At 37.7% G+C, this 11,418-nt stretch overlaps 1 long non-coding RNA gene across 2 annotated transcripts; it reads left to right on the forward strand.

Moving 5' to 3' along the window:
- The first annotated feature begins 6,160 nt into the window (after positions 1-6,160).
- Positions 6,161-9,708, forward strand: LOC111946673. 2 transcript variants are annotated; one of them, XR_002872401.1, is made up of 6 exons: positions 6,161-6,430; positions 7,165-7,390; positions 7,519-7,678; positions 7,765-7,972; positions 8,070-8,226; positions 9,238-9,708. It is a non-coding gene; the product is annotated as an uncharacterized LOC111946673 (long non-coding RNA). The 2 variants fall into 2 exon arrangements; XR_002872402.1 differs by lacking the exon at positions 9,238-9,708 and adding an exon at positions 8,331-8,371.
- The last annotated feature ends 1,710 nt before the right edge of the window (positions 9,709-11,418 follow it).

Raw genomic sequence — 11,418 nt, forward strand, 5'->3', positions numbered from 1 at the left:
ATCAGTAACATTCATTCATCCATTCATCTTCTAAGCCATTTTTGTCCCTTTTGGGGTCACGGGGCTGCTGGACCCTATCCCAGCCACTTGTAGGCGAAGACACCCTGAACAGGTCGCCAGTCTGTTACAGCATCTGTTTCATTAAATATGTTAAAAGATCTCTCCTAATCAAAAAAAAAAATCACTATTGCGTCTCTTAAGTTACTTAACCAAAATGACCACAAAAAAATTACATCACACAAAACTCACAATATAAAGCAATATTTATAAATTATTTGATAAAATTGATAAATTATAGAAATGCCTCAGCTGAACTAAACGCCAATGCTTGAACTGAACCAATGCTGGTTTCTACAAGTGGTCATTTTAAAGTGCTTCCATCTTCAACTCATTCTTCCCGCTGTGGCCCACAGCAGTGTTTAATTAAAAACGCCTCTCAGGGTAAAGTTGGATACTGATCACAGTATCATCCAGAGTTATTAATAAGGTTCAGAGTCTGTAATTGTAGAGGGAAAGGTAATATTTGGATTTCTCTACTCCTGTTTTTTCATTCACATATTAGTTTTGTAACCTTAAGTGATATTAAAGCTTTTTTTTTTTTAGTTTAACTGTCAGTTTATGAGCTAAAATGGTCAGAAAAGTGGACGTAACAGAACCAGAACTGAGCTGCAGAAACTAAAGTTGAAGTCTTGCAGCTTTAGTAAGGCATTGGGTGTCATGGGTGCAGGGAAACAAGTGCAGCCGACTGAATACATTTGTCTCTTATCTCCACTCGCTAAAGGCCTGGAGCCTTTCCTCCTCACTAACAAGTTGGGGGAAAAGGAAGAGAAAACACTTTTGGCAAAACCTCCACTAATGACCGTGCTCTTCCCAAAGGTGCAGGCAGGAGCAGGTTTTGCACGCTGCACCTCTGCACAGAGCAGCTGCGTGTCTGGAGGTTGGCTTCAGTTTTTTCCCTAACAGTCGATTCATGGAAGATGAAGGTCAGGGCGGCTGTTGATGAACTCAAATGTGGTCCAAAAACTCTCAAAGAATCCAGTAAACGGTCTGATAAATACGACGTTCTCTGTTTTCTAAAATACAAGTGTCTCAACGTGGATTACTGAAGGGATTAAACGACAAGACAAGATCAAAATGTCCATCAATACATAACTGAGACAACCATGAAAACATCTGATTTTAGGTATTCAGTTTAGTTCTAAAGAACTTTATGAAATCAGAGGATGTAATACGTTGTTGCTCTTTATTTCAGTCATTTTAGGCTTTTTGTGGGCAGCAAGACTCTTCTGTAGCAGTCAGATATGGGAAAACTTCTGGCTGAACACTGGCCTGTTTAGTTAATTTCAAGCAATTTCAAAAAAACAATAATAAAAAAAAATGACAGCATCAAATCAACTAGATATGTCAATATGTTATTTGATTAGAAAATTCCTTCTTGACATAATTATCACTTCTAGTCATAAATGAACATATTTGCACCTAGGACAAACAAATCACATTGAATCAAACAAATATGATTGTCAAATAGAGTTTGAATAACGAAATAAGGTTTGAATAATTCCTTGTCAATGTAAAGAAGCAACTTTGAAGAAAACCACCCCTTTTATGTTAATGTTTTTGTCTTGTTTTCTTAGTTGCCATAATCTGGTTCTTAAGATATTAAGTAAATGTTTCTTCAATCTGAGTGCAGATTTTTTTATAAGCTGTTCAAAATTTTTGGTCGGTTGAGAATTGCTCAGTTTATTCGTATTTTACGCAATTATTTAATCAATTATTACGTAAATCTTACACAATTGTGTGTGATTTTTGTGAGATGCAAACATACATTTTTGGCTTTCCATGACCATTCCATGTATGTCTAATGGACTTGTCACGCATGTACCAGCGATGTTTAACTTTTATATTGCGTATATAGGTCACGTATTTTATGTTAAAATTACATAACTGACGCACGAATCACTAATGAATTGCATATAAACAGTACAATAATCACACATGGTTAATGCACGATTCCCATATTGTGTGGCTTCTCCATTGATTTACGCACAAACTGTACAGTACATGGTGGCTGTGTGACAGTCTTTAATGGCGAGTGACTTTCAGATTTATACTGTTCTACTTTTTGGGTGTTCGTGTATCCGTGTATTCCGATGCCTGATCGTTTACCTCTGTCATGACCACGTGCTGCTTTCTCTTCACCATCTTTTTTTTTTTTTCCAGAAGTAAATCAAATGACCGAACACAGCATAACAGATTTGAAGTTGAGCCTGTTTGCCGTCTGTGTCATGCTCCTCTTTGCGGTGTGTGTCGTATCAGCCTGAGTACACACTGGCCGCTTCCCACAGATGTGCTGTGTGCTGTGAACAAACAGCATTTGTAATCACAGTGCGGCCACTCTATACCGACAGAGCGAACAAATGCAGGGTCAAACAAAAAGAGACACAGCTCACATGCCAGAAGAAGAAAAAAAAACAGGTAAAAAAATCTACAAATGGACAGTATTTGGTCCAATCTTTTTTTTGTCCTCTTGATAATTCTAAAAGCTCATTATCAGCAGCATTGTACATATTAGACAGCTAATTAAGTAAATTAATGTTGGTAGGGAAAAGTCATTTGTCATGCTGCTGTCACTGGGAGTGGATTTGTTTTTGGAGTAATTTGCAGGCGCAGAAGCTCTTTGTGTAAGCTTCTGTTCACATGGTTATGTATGAAGCCCTGTTAGCATGTCTGTGGGTCACTAAAAAGACCAAACACACTCGTTTTTAGCAAGGGGGCTAATTCTGTGTCACACCTTTGACAAAAACTACTGTTCCTACATGTGAGACCCACAGTCCAAACTGGAGTTTTAGCTTTTAAACTAACATAGCTGAACAACAATCAAACCTAAATTTGCGTTTTAACATTGAATCTTATATGGCTAAACATTGAAAGCTTAAAGGGCCTGTTTCATGCTTTTGTCAACCCTTTCAAGGTAAACTATATCCATGTATATGATAAGATATTACCTTTGGTACACTAAAAAAATCATATTTTTACTATATATTAGTTCTTTTTACAGCTCATTTCCTACCAGGAAGTAACAGGACTCGATCTCTGAGGCACTGCCTTTCACTCCTCATGGGTGTCGCCCATTTCATGACGTCAACCTAGAGCCAGCCTCAGCAGTGTGTCTGCGTTTTACTCACTAAAAAAAAACAAAAACGTCCAAACTTTTGCTAAGAAGGATGTGAAGATTGTGGAGCCTTGAACTCCTGACCGAGCCGATCACCTCCACAGAGAAAGTGGATGTGCTTGTGATCTTGTGCATGAAGCGTAGACCCCTTCTAGAAGGGGCTGTTCCTCACTTATCTACGTCACGATAAACCCGCTCATTTTTGTGGATTTTGGTGGTCAGAGCGCAGGTTTGTAAAGGAATATGCATGAACGGTTCAAATTGGCACTTTAGGGTTGTTTATAGTGAGTAAGTATAATTGTTTGATAAAGGTCCTTTAAGTAGTGTTTTGGCTTTGAAGCTAACATAGCTAAACAATAATCACGGCTAAACTAGTGTTTTATCTTTTCAACTAATCACTTGTTGTTTTTTTAGCTTCACCTGAGCTTCAGATATGTACAAGTCAACATGATTTTACATTCAATTCATACAAGAACTAGTTACAGATGTATGCTTGAATGTAAAATGTGTTTCTGTTTTTGTTATTTTTTTTAGGTTAGTTGACGGACATTGCAGTCTAGACCACAAATTGAGCCCATTGGAAATCCTAAGGCTAAACACTGCTTCCCATGCAACCCAGAGTAATACCAAAGAAAATAAACTGTTTCCTCCTATTCCGTTGAAAACATATTGTACAGGAATTTCAGGCAAGGTCATAAACTTTGAGTCCTGCCTGTTTACATGTTAAAATTGCTCACATACTTTAGGGAAAACACTTGCAAAAGCCTTCTAAAACAAGTTCCTAAAATGAAACAATAGGTTTGTGCATAAAGCAGGCTATTATCATCACACACACACACAAACTTTTCTAAAGTCAAATTTGATCAATTTTAAGGTTCTATTGGGGGAAAAAAAAGTGTATAAAACCAAAATAATTTTGGAGCACTACAGAAACTATTTTTGACGATAGAGAAGAAAAATAACCTAAACTAACGTCATCGTCACCCTAAGTTTAAGAGCATGCAGGTTTCTGAGGGTGGGTTTTTCAAGTGACTTATCTGAAAATAAATTAAAATGTTGCACCACCTTAAAACAAATATTAACCAAAAGATAATATAGCCTGGAGCTCATGTGTCAAATTTTATGTGGCCCAGCAAGAGCATAAAAGTTTTGAATTTCTTAAAAAAAAAAATGTCTTTAGTTGATTCATATTATTTATGTGTAGCTGCTGTTGTAATTATTCAATGTTTGCAGCTCTTATGTGTGTTTGCAGACAAATTGTTGTCATCAAACCATCAGTTGGGTGCAAAGCTGTGTGCAGCCTTTTTTTGTCAAATGTTACACGTGTAATACATGTTCTTGGTGGAAAGCCACAAATTTGCGTGTGCATCTTACCAAAACCATGTACAATTGCATACAATTTATGTAATAATTGCATATAAACTATGTAAAACATCTGTAAACTGCATAATTCTCAAGTGACTAAAAATCACATAAAAACCCGTCTGCACACATCGACAAATGAAAAATGCAAGAAACACTTATGAATTACGTATATCACGCGTGTATCCTGAAATAAATGTTATACAAGGAAAATGCACAAAATGTATGTAGCGGCTGTTTGACATGGCCTCAAAATCAACCAGCTGAGATTAGCAACATGCTACCACATTTACAGCAAACGTCATAGATAAAACAAAGTGAAAAATAGAATATTAAACAGAAGGCGGTATTGTGGAACATGATCTAAGTTTTACAGCTTTTAGCCAGGAGTACAAAGATACAGAATAGGAAATAACTTCTGCTGTTGCTGTGTAGATTATCGACTGTGGTGATCTTTAATGCATGAATGCTAGTTTTGGGAATCAGAGAAGGACTATGAGTTCTCTAAAAATAATAAAACTTGTAGTGACTAATATAAACCAACACAACTTTCCTATCCCATAGCAAAGCAAAACTGAAGATGAGATCTCGTTTCTGTCACATTTACGTCTCCTAGACATAAATGAGAACTGTTTGAGACTAAACTGCTTTTCTCATTCTTCTCAAACATTTCTCCTGAGAAATAAGTCTCACAGTGAGCACTGTTTGAGATCTCAAAATTCTCTCACAACTGTCTCTTCTCCAGATCTCAATTGAGAGAAAAATGAGCCATATTATGTTGCGCTCAAGTATGTCTCAATTTGATATCCTTACTTCAAATTCCTATCTCAGTTATGTCTCAGTGAAAGACATCAATGGTTCTGTCTCTCGTTGCTCAATAATTTAGATCTTGTTTTAGCCTTTTTTTTTTATTGTCTCAGCAAAAAGAAAAATTAGAGTAGTACAAGCCCTAAAATGAGTCTCATGATGACACCATTACAGTTCATCTCTAGAAAATAATATTTTTTATTTTATTTATGTTCAACTAAGAAAAGTTGTTTATTGCTTACATATTTATATAACTTAATTACAATTTCAAGAAAAAAAAGTTAAATCATTAAGACGGTCATGTCCTCAAAAGACATATTTTTGAAACTTTTTAAAAAACATGAAATTTCAAGACAACGTTGCAGTGTCGATTTAATAAACTTTTTTTTTGACTGCTTAGATAAACATAAATGAACAAGAATGTATGTTGGGTTAATGATGCTAGGTTTAGTTAAACACAAACACACGCATGCACTGGCACACATGCATACACGCACAAGTGCATATACGCACACTTATATGTTGGTGGGTATAAAACATTTAACACATTGATGTCTGAACTAAATAAAGGACATTTGGGATCATATTTGGATCACCTTAAAGTGAACAAAAAATAGATTTTACATTTGAAACAAACAAATAAAATACACAAATAAAAATAATCAAATTAATAAATCAACTTTAGGGCGGTACAGATTTATGGGGTTCAGTTTGAGTTAATTTATCTTTGTCTTTAAAAATCACCCTTCATGCAGCCTTACAAGCTGAAAATATTTTCTGTTTTCTTGATTTTAGTCTGCATCATATTGAACTAACAGAAGCCTGGAGTAACCCGATTTGAATTTTAAACTGTATCACAGCCTCACTTGACACAGATTTCTGATTGGCTGATCACGGTGGGAGGGAAAACTCTGTGGTTGACGTCACCAACGGGCCGGAATCTGCAAGCGGGAGAAGTGCAGAGAACGAGAGACTTTTGACGACCGTTTGTCGTATTTTTTCTGCGTTTTAACAATCCGTGTGATGAATCTCCAACATTTTTTTTGCTTGTCTGGAAAAGATTCAAGTAAAATCTTTGAAGTTTGCACGGTAAGTTTGCGATTTCTTCCCTCCAACTCTGAACTCAGTTGAATGCTAAAGGTGTTTTAAGCTAGCTCCGCCAGTAATGCAGACGTCTGGGCTACTCGCGGTGGCTTTGGCTGTATAAGTAATTATTACTTTTTACAAAGGTTTACTTGTGCTTTTTGTAATAAAAAATAGAGACATTGAAGAGTTATTTGCAGTGCAGAGTTTACAGAATGAGCCTCGATATTTTTCCAAACGCGTGAGTGCTAAGTAACTGTTGGAAGACATTTTGCTCTTCAGTTAAGGGTCTGCAGGGTTCATCCCATTCACAGTGGGACGACACCACAGTCCATTATTCCAAACTTCAAAATGTGCAGTTTCACTGTATGTTCAATTTTTACGCTGTAAAAAGCTTTTATCTTGTTTAAAAGATCATCTTGCAGACGTTTGGCCTGGCATGCCATCTTTTGAAACTGGTTATGGACAAGTGTTTAAGTAAAGTCATCATTAACTGCTCACATGTCTAGAAAGCATAATCTAAAAATGTAAGTATGCATATTAGGGAAACATGTTCTCAGCCCTCTGTCAGTGGTGGAGATGTTTAGAGAGCACAGATGTAGCTAAGCCAACAAATGTCAACACTGATATGTACGAGGATTTTAGTGAATCATAAATCATATTTAAAAACCTTTCCAGATCTTACTTTGTGCTGTATAAAATGTGTGTACATGATGTTTTTTTCCCCTCTCTGATTCAAGGTGATCTAAATACACGTGAAAATGAGTGAATCAGAACCCATGTTCCTCCACACTGCCATTATGGAGGTCCTACCAGAGCCACAAAAGACATCCTGGAAGAACACTTGCAGTCCATTGGAATAAATGGAGTTGTATGAGGATCTATGATTCATAGAAGAGGCTGACTTGCTGCCAGCTTTGAGACCTGTTCAAGCCCGGAAACGTCTTGCTCTTTGGAAATTGAAATGTGAGTCTCAAACATTACAAATGAGTTTTTGTAATGCACAGAAGTGGATATGAATATGAATGGGTAACACACTGACAGTACAGTGTAAACTTAATACACTTATACTGTTTGTTTGTTTTTTGTTGCAGACCAAACGCCAGAGAACAGCACATCATCATCTGTTGAGACCTCACCAACACAATCATCATCACTTTTGTTATAGTCACCGAGGAGTTCGTCATCCACATCTTCCAGAAGCCGAGGACTGTACATACATTGACTGGGAGGACAGCTTTGAAATTCCATGGAGTAAGTTTTCTGAGGAATTTGTGGAGTCTTTGGAAAGAGACCTGGCCCAAGACTAAGGAAGGAAATGGTTTGCACTCTTGTTGCAGAAATGATGAAAGCAAGACGTTTTTCCAGACTCTAAAAGGCTGCAGATGATGCGGGGAGAGCAGAGTGGCTGCTCAGAAGAGATGAGATGTTAAAGAGATGCTCTTTCTTCTGCTCTGCTACTTTGAGGAGGATGCCATGTTCTTGTAGAAGATGCAGACGAGGTCCAGCTGCAGCAGGTGCCGTTGACTCCAACTGTTATTGTATGTGGTAAGTAAAGTTTCCAGTGTTAAATTATTCTAAAGGTTTTGTCTTTGTACACTGTACATGAGTGACATGTTTACTTTATCCATTGTTCTGTCTTTAGGACAGTCTTGCTTTTCCCCAAGGAGGCTCATGCTCAGTTGGAACCGCTCCATCGTACACAACAACATTGCAGCACTGTGCCTGATGTTCAGAAGCTACTTCTGCTTTAACCGTCATTATCCAACTGAGCTGGCTTCAACCCTGGAGTTTCTGCAAAGGTACATATTTATGAGTGCTGTCATGCGATTCATTTTTGGGTGTGGTTAGTTAATCATGACCTGCAGTTAATTATTCTTATTAATCTTGTATTAATCTAACTCAGGGCTGCTCATCCCTGGTCCTTGAGATCTACCAGCCTGCCTGATTTCCAGCTGATTACCTGGACCAGGTGTGTTCATTCAATCAGTATGTGGAGACATCTGGTTGAGCTGATCAACAGCTAGCAGGGCTTGGGGATCTGGAAAACAGTCAGGGTGATGGATCCCAAGGACCAGGAATGAGCAGCCCTGGCTAACCTAAAATTTAGCTTTGAAAATCCTTATTTTGGGGTAATTTGATTTAAATAGTAAGATTGTGTCACATTAAAAGAAATAAAATACAATTTAAAGGGTGGCTTTATGAAGTTTTCCAAGTATAACAGACTTTTTTCCAATCTTTACTTTTGTACCACTAAGGGATAATTCTTCAGTCTCAAACAGAACAAAGACCTAAGCCAAAGTGCTCTAATTTAAAAAACTAATGGAAATATTCTGAACAATCCAAAAAATATTGACCACAAAATTCTTAATGATACCATAATATATATTCGTTGAAATATCTTATTCCACAGTTTGCCGTCTGACACGATCAGCCCTCAGCGTCCCAATTATGACATGGTTATTATTTTTCCCTTGTTAAGAGCCAACCATGCAAAATGTGACTTGATCATTTCTTAAATGTTTGATCTGGACTGTATCATGGAAAATGAAATGAAACAGATTTGAACCTTATTTGTTAAATAGTTAATGCCCATAGAATGCTGCATTTCAATTCTTTTAACTGAAACAGATGTCCTCTCTAGCGACGTGTGGCTGCTTTTAGGGATGACAGAAACGTAATCTTATGGTAGCATTATGCAGCTGCTTTTATAAAACTACAGTTTGCTTCTAGCTTGAAGTGTTATCTTTGTTTGTTATGTGCGGTCTATTATCAATTTGTTCATGCCAGATTTTAATGTTCTTGTCTTACAGCTGATGTCCTGAGATGTGCCACTCTACCTGGTTGGGAACAAATTGAAGAGGCCAAGCTCAAGAAAGCCGTTGTCAACAAATGTAGGGCAGAGCAGGTTCTAAGGCCACTGCTATGATCTACAGTATGCGGACTGGTTTCTCTTCCATCTTTTTTCTTATTTTTTATCTTAATTTGGTTCTCAAATTGGTCCATGGATTTGGTAGGCTGCAAGTTTAGGAGAATGTTTTTATCAGGTACTTTTTTATGTGGTTACATAATCTTGTTTTTTTCCTTGTACCTCAGCAGTGATGTCAGTGTGTTTGTTGTTTAAAATATGGAAGTTTTCTTTACCATCATGTCAGCCACATTTAGTACGCCACAGTTCATGTACTTAATGCATTTAATATTTTAAAAAGTGTTTAATACTGCTACCACAATTCAAATGCTGTACTGATGATGGTGCTGCCCAAATAAAGTGTAAAGCATTTACATTTCTAGTATTGTTTTTACTGTTACTGTATATCAGTGGTCTCCCATCCTGGTCCTTGAAGGTCACTGTTATGGATGTTTTAGCTGTTTTCCTGCTCCAACAGATCTGCTGCAGTGGTTGAATTGCCTCCTCAAGTTCTGCGGGAGGTGGTTAATCACCTGTTGATTCACATCTGGGGAGCAAAGAAACTTCTAAACCCTACTGGATGGTGGCCCTTGAGGACCAGGATTGGATACCACTGCTATAAAAATAACTTCTCTTTTCTTTCTCAAATACATCTCATATCATTCTCATTAACGGCTTTGGTAAGACATTTAAGAGAAATGATTAAGACATGATAGAGATATCAGACAGACAATGATGAGATCTCTTTTAGGACTCATTCTTCTCAGATTTGTCTCATGAACGTCTTAGGTTCGTCTCTCCCACTTCTTAATTATTGCTCTAACAGTTGTCTCAACTCAACCTCATTTGTCTCAGTGATGTCTTTTCTCATTATAGCTTAACTCTTGCTCCTAAGGGACCCTTAGGAGCAAGAGTTAAGAAGCAAATGATCACAGAATGATACGAATATGAGACGCTCAAACTGATCTCAAGAGACGAGATCAAGCAACATATGAGCAACAGATTTTTCCTATGGGATGTGTCACAGATGGATTTGTGAAAATCAGCACAACACAAGCTAGAAACCTTATTTGTTATTAATCATTTTCCTTACTTTTTTATTAAAGTAAGGCCTTTCTCGTGAAATTCTGTGATCCATTTATTCTTCTTCACACAGAGTAGATGAATTGTCGTCTCCATCAAAGAGGACGCTAATTCCTGCTCTTTCATTGATGTACCCGCAGCTACACCGTGAAGAGGGAGCTGGGTGTAGCAAAGTAAGGGGATCTGAGGAAGAGCATGATGCCTCATGCAGCCTCCTCCATACAAACGAGGGCCAAGATGGTCATCTGTGCCTCCATTAGCCAACATTCCTGCATCATCGCCTTGCTGGGAAAACAAAAGGGCCTTTTTTTTTACTGTGCTGTAAATGTGGTTTACTCAGCTGCTGGCATCTCAGTGGCTTTAATAGGGATGGGATAATCAGCTGTATTTTCATCCAGCATGAACAGATATACTTCTGCAAAAGCTTTGGCAGGGACTTTAACAAAAAGCTGTTTATTGGATCGCAAAGGCACAAACACGGCTAAAAAGTCCCCCGGCTTGGCAACTGGACCAATGGGCAGCCTCCGGGGTTTAGATAGCACAGTGTGCTGTTTGGCAGGCGAGCTGTGAAAACCACAGAAAGTAAATATAAACCGTCCTCCCTGGTTCTCATTTTCCATCATTAAAATGCCCTTCAGAAAGTGGTGTGTATCTGATCCGTGTTGTCTGACCACGAACACTTCGATACTTTTGCATGACAATGCTGAAACATGACAGTGTTAAAAACATAAACAGTGGGAAAAGAGTGAAAGAGAAAATGAGTGGCGCCATCTTTAACCCTTTTGCCATCCTAGGCACTTTAACATTGGGAGTTAGGTCATCTAGATCATTGTTTTTCAACCAGTGTGCCACGGCACACTATGTCAAGTGTGCCGTGGGAAATAAATTACCCTCATTAACTGATCTAAAAACATTTTCCATCTCCAGGATATCAGCTCTTTGTTCATCCAAACAGGCCCTGATAAAACACTGAGAAGTTAGGAATATGAAAGATCATAAATAC

The sequence above is a fragment of the Oryzias latipes genome, chromosome 20 (assembly GCF_002234675.1).
Source record: "Oryzias latipes chromosome 20, ASM223467v1".
Classification (NCBI taxonomy): domain Eukaryota; kingdom Metazoa; phylum Chordata; class Actinopteri; order Beloniformes; family Adrianichthyidae; genus Oryzias; species Oryzias latipes.